The 14,904-nt window shown below is 42.9% G+C and overlaps 1 pseudogene; it reads right to left on the minus strand.

Annotated features, from left to right (window-relative positions):
* Positions 1-11,408: 11,408 nt before the first annotated feature.
* Positions 11,409-11,897, minus strand: LOC108349442 (40S ribosomal protein S15a pseudogene; annotated as a pseudogene).
* Positions 11,898-14,904: the final 3,007 nt, after the last annotated feature.

The raw sequence follows: 14,904 nt of genomic DNA on the forward strand, positions 1-14,904 counted from the left end.
CCCAACATATAAAAAAGACACGTGCTCCACTATGTTCATTGCAGCCTTATTTATAATAGCCAGAAGCTGGAAAGAACCCAGATGCCCTTCAACAGAAGAATGGATACAGAAAATGTGGTACATCTACACAATGGAATATTACTCAGCTATCAAAAACAACGACTTTATGAAATTCGTAGGCAAATGGTTGGAACTGGAAAACATCATCCTGAGTGAGCTAACCCAATCACAGAAAGACATACATGGTATGCACTCATTGATAAGTGGCTATTAGCCCAAATGCTTGAATTACCCTAGATGCCTAGAACAAATGAAACTCAAGACGGATGATCAAAACGTGAATGCTTCACTCCTTCTTTAAAAGGGGAACAAGAATACCCTTGGCAGGGAAGAGAGAGGCAAAGATTAAAACAGAGACTGAAGGAACACCCATTCAGAGCCTGCCCCACATGTGGCCCATACATATACAGCCACCCAATTAGACAAGATGGATGAAGCAAAGAAGTGCAGACCGACAGGAGCCGGATGTAGATCGCTCCTGAGAGACACAGCCGGAATACAGCAAATACAGAGGCGAATACCAGCAGCATACCACTGAACTGAGAATAGAACCCCCGTTGAAGGAATCAGAGAAAGAACTGGAAGAGCTTGAAGGGGCTCGATACCCCATATGTACAACAATGCCAAGCAACCAGAGCTTCCAGGGACTAGGCCACTAACTAAAGACTATACATGGACTGACCCTGGACTCTGACCTCATAGGTAGCAATGAATATCCTAGTAAGAGCACCAGTGGAAGGGGAAGCCCTGGGTCCTGCTAAGACTGAACCCCCAGTGAACTAGACTGGTGGGGGGAGGGCGGCAATGGGGGGAGGGTTGGGAGGGGAACACCCATAAGGAAGGGGAGGGGGGAGGGGGATGTTTGCCCGGAAACCGGGAAAGGGAATAACACTTGAAATGTATATAAGAAATGCTCAAGTTAATAAAAAAAATATTAAAAAAAAAGACTTCTTCTTCCCAGATAATCCAAGCTTAAGTCAAGTTGATATAAAAATCATCCAGCAGAGCATGAATCCATGACAAACTTGCTGAATGAGTGAAGGAATGGGTAAGTGAATGAAGTCTTCAGGTCTCTGGGGCGCTAAGGCATTACCAACTGCTCTGCTGCTCATGTCTCCCTCAGCCCAAGCACCAGCCCAAGCCTGAAGTTGCTCAGCTAACAGAAGCAGAATTTTCTTCAATTCCTATCTTCACTTCCAAACCCAGACCCAGTGAAAATGTCTCTTTCCCTTGGGTGTGCCTGCTTCCTTCCCTCTGAGTTTATGTTGTGGTCCCTGGAGCACAACAGGCCTAGGAAAAGAAAGAAGTTTCACTTCCAGTCTCTGGAGGCTTGCTCTCACTCAGCTGCCATGCATCAAAGACCCATAAACCACATGGGTAGGGTCCTGCCCAAATCCTAGATAACGTTCTTCCAGGCAGTGGCATCACTGTGGAGGTCTATGAGGACACCATCCTCACCATTGAGTCACAAAAGGTGCAGGAGCTCAAACCACCCAACTGAGCCCAAAAAACATCTAAGGAAGTAAGGGAAAATGGATAGTGAGAGACAATGCAATTTTTCTAAATTATTATTTTTGCCTTAAGTCACTAAGTTGGGATGAATAGATACTCAACAAAATAAAGGGACAGACAAAGTCGTTGTTAAAACAGAGATAACAGCTGTGCCCCTGCCAACAAGTCTCCCGTTCTACTTTAGTACAAACGAACCTCCACTTGGCTGTACCACTCTAAACATCACTAGAGTCCTTTGAAAGTCAGCTGTCTCTAGGCATCATCAGCATCATACACCAGAGAAAGAAGAGGATGTGTCGTTTAGAGGGTCTTTAAAATATCCACTTGCGGCAAAGTCATTTGTACTGTCCACTTGGTGAGATCTAGAAGCATCTGGAAGATGGGCATGCCTGTGGTAGATTATCTTGATTAGGCTAACTAAGATCTGTCCACTGTGGATGGCACCACTTCCCAGACTGAGATCCTGAATTGTAAAACAAACAAACAAAAAAACCAGTCACCTCTCCTTGCCTCTTGATTGTGAACGTGGTGTGGTGTGGGCAGCTGCCCAGAGCTCCTGTGTTGTCACTTCCACTGTATGATGGATAGCTGTGAGGAAATCAACCTTCACCCCTGGGCTGATCACTAGGGAATTTTATCACAGAAACAGCAAAGGAACTAAGAGAGTCCCCAAAGCCACTCACACTGCAGCCTGAACTCATGCAGTACACTCATTCCCATAATGTTTCCTCCCAGGCTTTTCTCTGTAGATGTAAAACTGTTTGCCCAAAGACCCAATATTTGAGCATGAACAAGGTTTTAAATAATTGATCATTAAATAGCTTCAATATAGACTATGAGTCCAAGGAAAACCCAAGATTATCATATGAATAAATATAACTGGGTCGATAGTATCACTCTGGTAAACCCCTGATGTCAAACAGACTGTGTGACAAGAATTCCAGTCACCTCAAAACTTGCTAGAGTCAGAATATGCATAGAATGTGGTGACAAGCATTGGTAATACCGGTTCACAGACTATATAGAAGCAGACATGTGAAGGAGGACTCAAGAGAATTTAGTATTCAATGCCAGCCTAGACTGCCCAAGCCATAAAGGGTCAGAATGTCCTAGCCAAGACTTGAGAATAAGCAAGAATCTGTTTGACTATGTAGGAGGAAAGCTCTTTGCTGGACAACAATGTCTTTCTCCAAGGGAGTGTTGATGGAGTGTAGACTCTGATCTTGGGAAAGCTAGGATCATTCCTGCTCCCAGGAGAACATTAAACAGCAGCAGCCTTTTCTGAGGAAGGTTTCACAGCTACATTAAGGCCTAGCTAGACTGGGAGTTTAGTAGTGGTGGGAAACAAAGATACCCCCACTGTGGGGAGGAGTAATCAAAACGGTCTGAAGAGCTCAGAGCATTCTACCTCCGCACCTTACACAATGGTCTCAGAAGACCCCATATGTTCTCTACCATATGCAGGATCTAGCCAGTAATGTATGTATATATAAACAGGTGTACACGTGGACACAGTGTAATGCATGTATATATAAATAGGAGCACACATAGACACAGTGTAATGTATGTATATATAAACAGGTATACACCTGGACACAGTGTAATGTATGTTTATATAAACAGGTATACACATGGACACAGTATAATGTATGTATATATAAACAAGTACACACGTGAACACAGTGTAATGTATATATATATATAAACTAGTGCACACGTGGACACAGTGTAATGTATGTATATATAAACAGGTATACACGTGGACACAGTGTAATGTATGTATATATAAGCAGGTATACACATGGACACAGTGTAATTTATGTATATATAAAAAGTACACACGTGGACACAGTGTAATGTATGTCTATATAAACTAGTGCACATGTGGACACAGTGTAATATGTGTATATACAAGCAGGTACACATGTGGACACAGTGTAACACATGTCTATATAACATGCACATGTGAGTACAGTATAACATGAAGCAAGAGAACAAGAAAGGCGAAGTCTAAGGGATGATGAAAGATTGAATGAGGCAATGCAGGCAATGCAGGCAATGGATACTGAAGGGATTGCCCAGCACCTGAGCAACTTCACAGCAATCTACGACAGAGTGATGCTGAAGCAGAACACTGCAGGCTGAACCACTGTCCCATTCCACAGAATGCTTTGTGCATTTGTGGACCAAAGCACCAAAATAACTTTTATATTTAAAAAGACATTGTCAGTGGTCCTGATGCAGCTACTAGTATAGCTATGTATCAATGAAGATATGTTCGCCTGTTTCACTCGGACTAGTAATCATTCTCAAAGTCTCTGCAAGCACAATTTCTATTTGAAAACTCTGTCATCAAGGAATATTAGGTAACTGTGGCAGTTCGAATGAAAATGGTCCCATAGATTCATGAGGGCATGGCACTATTTGAAACAATTAGGGCATGTGGCCTTGTTTGAGTAGGCGTGGCCTTATTGCAGGAAGTATGTTACTAGAGATGGGCTTTGAGATTTTAGAAGCTCAAGCCAGGCCCCTGTTTCTCTCTTTTTGCTCCCTGTGAGTCTGGATGTAGAACTCTCAGCTCTTTCTCCAGCACCATGTCTGTCATGCTTCCTGCCATTACTATAATGGACTAAACATCTGAACTGTAAGCCAGCCCCAAGTAAATCTTTTTCTCTATAAGAGTTGGCATGGCCATGGTGTCTCTTCACAGCAATGGAAACCCAGACTAAGACAATAATTCATAATGGCATATCCTCTTTGAGGACTACAGGTTTTCTTTCTTTTTTTTTTTTTTTTTTTTTTTTCGGAGCTGGGGACCGAACCCAGGGCCTTGCGCTTGCTAAGCAAGCGCTCTACCACTGAGCTAAATCCCCAACCCGACTACAGGTTTTCTAGAGCCTAAAATTATACTGCAGTTATATTCATTCATTCAAAGTGGTTCAGGATACATTTTATAATTAACTTAATTTTAAAGAAATTTGTATAAACACCACCAAAAGATGGGAGAAAGGGTGGTGATTGATTGATGCAAAGATATTCTGGATGGAGCTACAAGAAGAAAGGTCATGTCTGAAAAAAATCACAAGATATGCTAAGGTCACTGAAGCAGAAGATAAAACATGGCTCTGGCACCCAGAGAGAGTACATCGAAGTCATGGCTCTAGTGGACAAAGCAACTATAGGATCTGCAAGGAAGGGAACCCCTCCCTCTGAAAAGTGAAGGTGCAGACTCCAGTGAGAAGGAAATACCTTTAAGTTTACCTCAGGTGCTTGTCTAATGGAAATGACACTCACCTAAAAGAAAGAAAACCCTATGCAGCCAGCAACCAGATGTCTTCAGGAGATGACAAAGACAAGCTCTCAATCCTCCACTCTCCATGTGCAAATCCCAGAGGGAGTCTGTTACCTGCTTGATACAATGTAGCTCTTTCTTCACAGGCAACTTTTCTGACTCAGAACTACCCAAAGGGATACTGAGTTGTTTCTGGTCTGGATGTACTTACTGGTGCAGCGCAATCAGTGCCAGTGTCTTTCCATAAATAACAGATTATAGGAAACTTCTACAGTTTATGTACAGAAAGATGATATGGTCCCAAGCATGTTATCTAAACTTTTCTTCTTTTCATTCATGTCATTGTTCTGATTGCTCTATAGACATAAAAGAAAAATAGTGCATGTCTTCAACTGACAGCAAAGAATGCCCCCCCATCATCTTGTCAAGATATGGAGAACGGACTAAATATAAACATAAAAGACTGCAGAGACTAATACCTACTGGCATTTACAATGTAGACTGCTGTGCAATCATAACCAGCAGATGCATCAAAACCCAGTTGGACAATGTAGTCCTGTGAGCCTGCAGGTGTTTAAAAGTGAGAAGGGCTGGGAGTGTACCTCCAGATGACATTGACAGAGGGACATTGTGTGGACTTCTTCTGGAAGATTGCTAAGCAGAGCCCCCCCTTCACCCCCAAATCTACTAACATTGGTAAAGACCAAAAGAACAAAACACAATGAAAAAAACATTCTCAGAAATAAGTTTTTGGATGTTCAGATCATGAGAAACATCCTGGAAGTCCCAAAGCAAAACAGGGAAATGTCCACCTAGGAGTTGACTTGACCATGAACTGTAAAATTACTTCAGGAACTCATATTCACGTATTAAAAGCCCGACATCCAAGTCACAGAAGAACATGGAACTTATTTCCTCAGAGTCTGTCCCCTGAGGAGATAAGGATGGATCTGAACCAGCTCAAAGACACCTGAACTCTAAAGCCAGGAGACATCACAAAGACCAAAGTTCAAACCAAGTTGGAGATTGTGGAAACAAAGGAGCTGATTGAATAAGCTGTGATAGACCTAAGAGTAGAGGGGACACTTCACCAGAGGGCAGATGTCATCAAGCAGTCCCACTGGACTGTGAGAATACTGAAAGGTGCTTCAAGCTCCGACTAAAGAATCCCAGAAGGAAGCACCTGCAGCTTCTCAAACTCAGCAGGGCTTGTCATGACATGGAGCTGCCAAGTCAGACCAGAACACTGTACCAGATTCAACAACCATGCTCACCGAAGGCAATGTGGTTCAGTTCGATGCTTCGAAAGAAGGAAATGTATACATTTCCCTAATCATAACTGTGGCCTGACTCTCTTGGAATAGAGTTGAAGCATGTAGTTTTTCTATACCGCTTTGAGTTTCCAGACAGTTGCACGCACCCACCCAGGAGCTATCTTGGATCCACTAATATAACACACACACACACGCACGCACACACACGCACGCACACACACGCACGCACGCACGCACGCACGCACGCACATGCATGCGCGCGCCAGATATTCTTTTTTTTTTTTTTTGGTTCTTTTTTTCGGAGCTGGGGACTGAACCCAGGGCCTTGCGCTTCCTAGGCAAGCGCTCTACCACTGAGCTAAATCCCCAACCCCCAGATATTCTTAAAATGCCTTAGCTAACACAATGACTGGTCACTCCTAAACCTTCCCCTGCTACCCTAGGCCCAATCGGGGAAGTGACCATTGGCCACTTACCCAAAAACTCACATGACTGATTGGCCTTTGTTCCTGCCCCTATTGTATCCCTTTCTCTCTCTCAGTCCTGATTCTCCGAGTCCTACATGTACAGCTCTCAGTGTCCCGCCTCATGCTCAGCCATTGGCTGCTGGCATCTTCACTGATAGATCAAAAACCAACTGGGGGCAAGGACCTTCAGCATCAGTAAACACAGATTCCCAATTAAATCAAAGCATCAGAACCACTCCTTCACACATAAGAAACATAATGTAGGATTGTGGTTATGATGCCTGACAGGGCAATCTTGGCAAAAGTGGGTTAATAAATGAAGAGAATATAATATAACACCATGTCTAATGCCTATTCATAAAATCAGATGACCAGACTGAAATTACAGCTGTCAGTTGTCAACAGAATTATGGTTAATCCCTCTGTTTCCCGTGTTCAAGGAATTCATATTTTATTTCTGATTTTGTGTAACTTAGTGCAGTAACAAAAAAGGATATTTCTATATGCATAAGGCATTGCTTGGTTTTACTGTCATTTAACTTTACACAAGAAGAATGAAAATATGTTTTATATAAATACCACTGTACAATTTATAATTTATTTGTATTTTATATGTTAAAGACAGAATTATAATTAATTTGTATGTTCTCTTAAAAAAATCTTATGACACATAAGTTCTAAGCAAAGTGGTTGTGCATTTTAAACAATTTGTAGCCTAAGGAGAAGAGCTGGCAAGATAGAAACAAGGGCATCTGAATCAGAAAGAAACAACAGAGTTTCTCTTTACAGATGATATGTTTTCTTAAGTTTAAAAAAATCTTTTAAAACAACACACACACACACACACACACACACACACACATGTGGTTAGAACTCTCAAAACAATTCAATTAACTTTCGGGGTACAATGAACACCATACAAAGTCAGTGGTGTTATGCACCAACGATGAGATTTCTGAGGACAGATAGATCCCTTCACACAAAGAAGTATATAAATGGCTAAAAGAATGTAAAGCTGGCCAGTGTCTCAGCAGACAAATGTAACTAACACCATGATAAGCTGTCAGCTCACGCTGGCTGGAAGAGCTCTCACACTACCAATGTTATGAAAGCAAAATATGGGTGAGGATGTAGAGAAATGAAGTGGTTGGAGCTTTGAAACCACAAGTGATAGTTTAAGAACACATTCTGAGAACTGAAGAAAGCTGAGAAGCTGTGTGGTGATGAGAGACCCCCCGGACAGAATGTTCCTGAGCTTTTGTGACCTACTCTTGTGCTGAAGAGTGGACATTGCAATGTGTGTTCACTGTTGATGTCATGCAGTGATACCAAACAGAACCATTCCTAGAGAGGACTCTGTAAGTCTTGGCTCCCTTTCAATGATGATGAAAGCTTTTGTTAAAGAAGACCCAGAAGAATGTGATCTGAGGGAAAACTTTGGAAAGTGTGGCAAGAATGAAACCATCCAAGTATGGAAGACAGGCAGAGTAGAAAGGATTTGGTAACCCTGGCATAGTTGAGTGAATTGCTCAGAAATACCACACCATTAGTGGGCAAGGTTATGAAGTGAAAGAGATGCTTGGCCCAGGGAATGACACTATTAGGATATGTGGCCTTGGAGGAAGTGTGTCACTGTGGGGGTGGGTTTTAAGACCCTCTCCCCAGTTGCCTAGAGACCAGTCTTCTAGCAGCCTCCAGATAAAGATGTAGAACTTCCAGCTCCTCCTGCACCATGCCTGCCTAGATGCTCCCACCTTGATGATACTGGACTGAACCTCTGAACCTGTAAGCCAGCCCCAATTAAATGGTGTCCTTATCTGAGTTGCCTTGGTCATGGTGTCTGTTTACAGCAATGGATACCCTAAGACAGGCCCTTTCTAAATAAGAAGTGCAGCCTGCTGGATCACAAAGAGCTCATGGAGGTGGATATGTCAACTTTAGGGGGAAACATTGGATTTGGTAAAGGTAGTTTCAGTCATGGTGGAATGGAAGGCTGTGGTATGGAGTTGGCAGCAGCTGAGGTAGCTACAGAAGTAGCGATGATGGAAATAATGGTAGAGGCAGTGGATATGGGCTAGAGAAATGGCTCCATGGGTAAGAGCTCCAACTGCTTTTCCAGAGATACTGAGTTCAATTCCCAGCAACCACATGGTGGCTCACAACCATCTGTAAAGAGATTTGATGCCCTTTTCTGGTGTGTCTGAGGACAGCTATGGTGTATTCATATAAAATAAAATAAGATAAACGTAATCTTCAGAGGCAGTGGATAATGGATTTAGAGCTGATGTTAGCAGCTATAACAGTGCCCCTGGCTTTAGTAACAGAAGAGGTTATGGTGGTGTTTGACCAAGATTTAGAAACCACAGTGGTGTGTGAGAAGGATATAATTGTTCAATAAAGGAGGACATTTGGAGACCGTTAATTATAGTGGTGGTGGGAACTATAATGACTTTGGGAAAATACAGGGGACAACAGCAATCTAATTTCAGACCCACGAGAGTGGTAGTGTTGGCAGAAGCAGCTCAGAGGGTCTCTATGGAGGTGGCTTTGGGTCTGGTGGTGGAAGTGGTGGATCAGGTAGGTCGCAGAAGGGTTAAGAAAGAGCAGAAGGGGGGGCTGGAGAGATGGCTCAGTGGTTAAGAGCCCCCGACTGCTCTTCCAGAGGTCATGAGTTCAATTCCCAGCAACCACATGGTGGCTCACAACCATCTGTAAAGAGATCCGATGCCCTCTTCTGGTGTGTCTGAAGACAGCTACAGTGTACTTACATATAATAAATAAATAAATCAAAAAAAAAAAAAAGAAAGAGCAGAAGGGGAAGAGGGGAGATCCTTGGGAAAGCTATTGAAGACAGCCAGCCTAAATGCATCAGAGAAACTGTAGACCGTTACTGCAGCTTAAACAGGAAACACTTCTTGTTCAGGACTGTCATGGGTGCCGTTTGTAAAAACGTGTAGCTACTGAGAAACACTATGTGGTATCCTTTAGATTCCTGAGGTCTTTTGTCTGTTGTGGCCTTTTCTTTCTGTTTTCATTACATCAGGGAAATTACCTTGTAAATGGTGGTAGTGGCACCAGGAATAAAAAAACGAGGAATCTTTATCTTAAAACAAAACAAAACAACTTAAGCTATGGTGTCTTGGTAAGGAAGCCTTTTTCTGATTACAGAACTAGATAACTCATCACCTGGAAACTCTTCTTAGAACATTACGCTTTGTTTTGGGTGATTCTGTTTTCATTTAAAATAAAGTTAACTTTTGTGCATGCTGAGAGGTCCAGATCCAGTTTCATAATTGCTCTGTGGACACTGGCAAACCATCTTTCCAACTCCCTTTGGCAAACTGTCTCGCCTCCTGTCCTTCCCCACAAGGCCACAGCTGTAGTGTGCAGGGTAGACTGTTCCTCTGCCTTGTTCTATGAGATTACACCAACACTGCATCTTATTATATAGTAAGACTGTCCGTGCGTGCGTGCGTGTGTGCGTGCGTGCGTGCGTGCGTGCGTGTGTGTTAGAAGTTGTCTAGCTATTCCTAGAATTGTCTCTTTTTTATGTATTATAATCCAGGCACCAAGCTCATAAAATCACTGCAACTCTGTTGTGCCACTTTTTCATGCTTTGGGGCTTTCTTAAAATCTCCTTATGTGTATAGGTTTTGTATCTATGGGTTTCAAAAAATGATCTTTTCGATATATTCTAAGATCATTTAAATGGGATTTTTTTATATTATCATTTTTGTCATTTAACTTTATATTTAACTTTATATACAACATCTTACTAAACATGTTTCTAAAATTTATATAAGTTAATGTTATCATTATCATTACATACAAGTGAATTCTCTTTTAAATTACATTCTACTAATTTCTCTTTAAAATTTTTTAAAAGAATTTCATACATGAGTACTGTATTTACATCATTTTATTGCCTTCTCTCCCTCTAAAGCCTTCTGCATCTTTCAAATCCAGAATCTCTTCTTTATTATTGAGAGAGAGAGAGAGAGAGAGAGAGAGAGAGAGAGAGAGAGCCCACAACCTACTGATCCATTTAGTGCTGTTCCTATGTGTGTGACCTCTTTAGGGTTGACCACTTGGAATTTAATAACCTATTGGAAGCTCGTTCCTGAAACAGACGGACGTTCCTGCTCAGCAGTCATTAATTGGTCTTCTTCTAGGGGTGGAGATCTTGTGAGGTTTCCCTCACCCACATTGGCATGTCAACTTACACTGTCTCATTTACTCGTGCCTGTTGATCATATTTTACGGGTACATCTTCGTTGTCATGTATAGGAGACACTATCTCATAGCAGACATCCTGGTCCTCCAGCTCTTACACTCTCTGCCCGCTCTTTTTCAACGTTTCTGAGCCATAGGGATAGGGATTGCATTGTATGTATATCAGTTGGGGGTGATTACCTCACATTCAGTGTTCTCTGCTTTCTGACTGGTTGTGGATTTTGGTGATGGTCTCTGCTGCAAAAAGAAGCTTCTTTGGGGAGGTGTGAGAGCTACATTTATCTGTGGGTATGCAGATAAACATTTAGAATGCAGTTAGAGATTATCCTGGTTTGGGAAAATGGCAAGAATAAAATGGGTCATCTTACCTTGTTGCCTATTTTAAAGCAAATGCTTCAAACATTTCCTGACTAGAAATGCCTTACTGGTATGCTGGCACACAGTCTTACCTGTTACCCAGATGTGTTACCCAACTTTTATTCACTGTAACAAAATGCTCAAGGTAGCTAGCTCCCCCCACCCCCACTTCTGGTAGTCCATTGAGGCTTTCTGTGTATGTGTCTTACATCTCTAGAAAAAGAACCCCAGGATTTTCCCTCCTGTGTGCTTTTGTCTTGCTTCTTCATGGTCCATGATGCCATGAAGCTGAGACCGCCAGAACTGAGGTTGCCAGTGCAATGAACCAAGCTGGCAGGGTGGCAGCAAGTTGCCCTGCTATCTTTTTAGATCTTTGAGCTGCACATCAACTATAGGGCTGATGGCTCCCCATTTACTCAGCCTTCCTGTGAGGTGTACAATTTTCCCAGCTCTGTGATCATCCATAATTTCAAACTCACCCATGAAACTGTTCTTCATCACCACAGTTAGGAACCGAATGATGACTTTGGCAATGGCCTGATGAGGACCTGGCATTTACCTCTCTTCTCAGCATTGCTGGTCTTCTTGACAGCATCTTCCAGGACATTCATGTGCACCATGGTGGCGGTGTGCAAAGATGGTGGAAAGAGGGAAAGTAGCTTTCTAAACTTTTCCAGATGTTTATGTCTGTGCTCTAGTCCACCCTCTGCTTTTAGAGCTCACGGGAGGCAGCTCATGGTGGCAGGCAAAAAGGGAGAGAAGGGGCTGAGTATGTCCCAGTGATCTCATTTCCTTTCACCCGGCTCAACCTCCTCAACGTGCCAAACACAAAAATTTGAGCCTCCATAAAGCTATTTGTCTAGAGGTTAAACATTCTTAGAAAAAGTTCGCTGCATCTTAAATCTTTATTGTAAACATCTCTTAATGCGGTTTTTTTTTAAACTGTCTGCTTGGGGCTGTGTGGCTCCTTGGTTGGCAACTATGAACCCTTCCTGCTCGGCTGGCCACAGCAGCAGTTGCCAGAGATGAAACTTTGTAACTACCTCGGGACAGTTTCCAGGGATGAAACTTTGTAATTACCTCAGAGCAGATAAGAGACAAAAGCTGATGAAGCTGCTGTCATTGTCTGTGGTTCTTGAGTCCACCAAGACCGTGACCAACATCCTGCCACTCTGGAGGATTCGCAGAGGATGCTGTCTCAGCATCAGCACCACCGTTCTCAGAGTTGTCAGTCAAGCAGCCACTCCGTCAGCTGTCCTACAAGCTGCCATCAGGACAGTGCAGCTGCAGACTGTTTAACAACAACAAAAGGCAAACCTCTAGGCTGCCCAAGAAGATTTAAAAACAGCTACTCCCCAAGGAGACTTCTTCCTGGTGGTGGAAATCACCAACTGACAGGACCACCTTCCTAACCAGGCTTTGTCTCAAGGAGGTTCTGCTTTGGCCATGACCAGTTCAGATGACCCTAGACCCACCCACTCCAGGAAACCCCACTCGAAATCACTGCTGATCACAGTGGACAGTCTTCAACATTATTGAGGAGGAGAACTTCTCCCACACACAACAGCTGAGGTACATGGGTCACTAGCAGGGACACTCTGTTCTTCCAAGCAGTAGTTGCTCATGATACAGCTTAAGCTCCAACAAAGCCTCCTCCAAGCGGTTTATGTACTGGCTCCTGAGCTTTTGTCACGAGCAGAGTGTGGTGTGCTCACTGCAGAAAGAACTGGGCTCCCAGCATAGCCAGCCTTCTCAGAGCCCAGGAGATAGAAGATGTATAGCAGAGAGCATCCAGGTGTAGGAACGGTAGAGAGGGGAGTCCATGAAAGACAGTAGACCGAAAAAGATGACAAGAGACAGTGGCAAGCACAGTACAGAAGGTGGAGTGCCACAAAGAGCCAAAGATGCAAATAAACACCGGAAATTGTGGAGAGCTGGGGGCATGGAAGTGCCTTGGATGCTGTAGGAGTTCTGGAAAGCCAAGATGAATTAATGGATTCCGCTTGGGGGTTAGGGTCCCACAGTCAGAACTATAACATCGGTTGCTAAGTTTTCAATGTCTTAAGCCCTACCTGTAGTACTAGCTGCTGGAAGGTGGGCCACTAGATAAAAAAAAACATAATGTCTTGGGGTACGGCTTTTTTTAATGCTTGTAAGGGTAAGGATGTTGCTTAGGAAGAAAGCTCTTACCTAGAGTTCATGAAGTCCTGGATCTGTCCTCAGCATCACGGGAGAACAATGAAGAACCAAGCAAGCACGCTGGTGAGGGAATTACCCAGGCCGGTGAGTCTAATATCAGCTTTTAGCTCAACCACTGTTGTTATTCAAAGCGTCCTGAGTGGGTGAATGATGCACCCTGGACTCACAACACTGCCTCATAAGAAGCCAATTTTTCTCTCCAATAATCCAGTTATTTCCATACAGAAATCCTCCTGACTGTCATGTTATGATAAACAAGTGCAGTTGATTGACAGCATCTGCTCACTGCTCGACCTCTTATAAGAACATAACAGGCCTGATGGGATTGATGGAGTAAGGTTGTCAACTTGGCACGCCTCTTTTCTAGTTAGTGAACAGTGTGTGAAGACCTACATGGTAGCAGTGATGCTGACTCCAGCAGCACCACGCACAAGCCACGACTTACTAGAATGAAGCAAGGCTCATTTTGATAATGAAGGTCATCTAGTACAAGAAGCAAAATGACACAGAGATGTAAATGACCCAATGTCCTTGCAGATTCCAGAACTACAGGTGCTGATGGTGGCATTTTGTAACATTTTTACACAGGAAGAAAAGTTGAATGGACAGGCGACAAATAACTATGTTAATTGCTTTTGTGCTGAGAAGAATTGTTAGAGGGTAGCAAGAGTCAGACAGGAGAAATAGATTGTACTGATTTGTTGCAAGACGTGACAGCACTAGTTAATAACAATCCACTGTGCATTTCAAGTTCGCCAGAGACTTCAAAGGTTCTCATCAGGAAGGAACAATAAGCACTGAGGTTGCAGATGGTTTAATTATTATCATTTCAGCATTCCACAGTGTACAGAGGTGTCCTGACTACACATGGTACCGTACAGATACATACAATTATTAGTCAAATAAAGGAAAACAAGTTCTATTTTTACTTGCTTTTAAAGTTTTAATGCATTGGTATTTCTCATATGATAAGGAAAAAAATTAACCCATAATATAATGGGTGGTGGCTTATTCTATTTAAAGAATTTTTGCCAGAAAATTTGTGTACACTTTAACTCCAGGATAGGAAGCAAGGATTCTGTATGGTCCTTTACGACCAAACCTGGGTTTAGTCATAGTCCCAGTTGCTCTAGAGACTGAGGAATGAGGATTCAAGTTCAAGGTTTACTTGGGCTGTAGGTGAGGCCATGCATAGCCTGGGCAATTATGAGACCTTTCCTCAAAACAAGTGAACAGAGAGCTAGACAACTAGTGGTAGAGAGCTTGCTTAGGTTGTGTCAGATGTGGGTTCATGCCCAGCCTTCTCCACCAAAATAATAACAATGAGATTAATAAGGACAACGCGTAGAGCCAGGACAAAATCCAGTGTGGCTTTTCTCTAAGAAACTCTACCCCTTCTCTAAGACCTACCCCTTCCTCAGTCTCCCCATAAGTTGTTAGCTCACAACGGCTATATTTTTCTGTGTGGTGTCCCAGACTTCAACAATTATAACAGAACTGTTTGAGCCTG

The sequence above is a fragment of the Rattus norvegicus genome, chromosome 1 (assembly GCF_036323735.1).
Source record: "Rattus norvegicus strain BN/NHsdMcwi chromosome 1, GRCr8, whole genome shotgun sequence".
Taxonomy (NCBI): domain Eukaryota; kingdom Metazoa; phylum Chordata; class Mammalia; order Rodentia; family Muridae; genus Rattus; species Rattus norvegicus.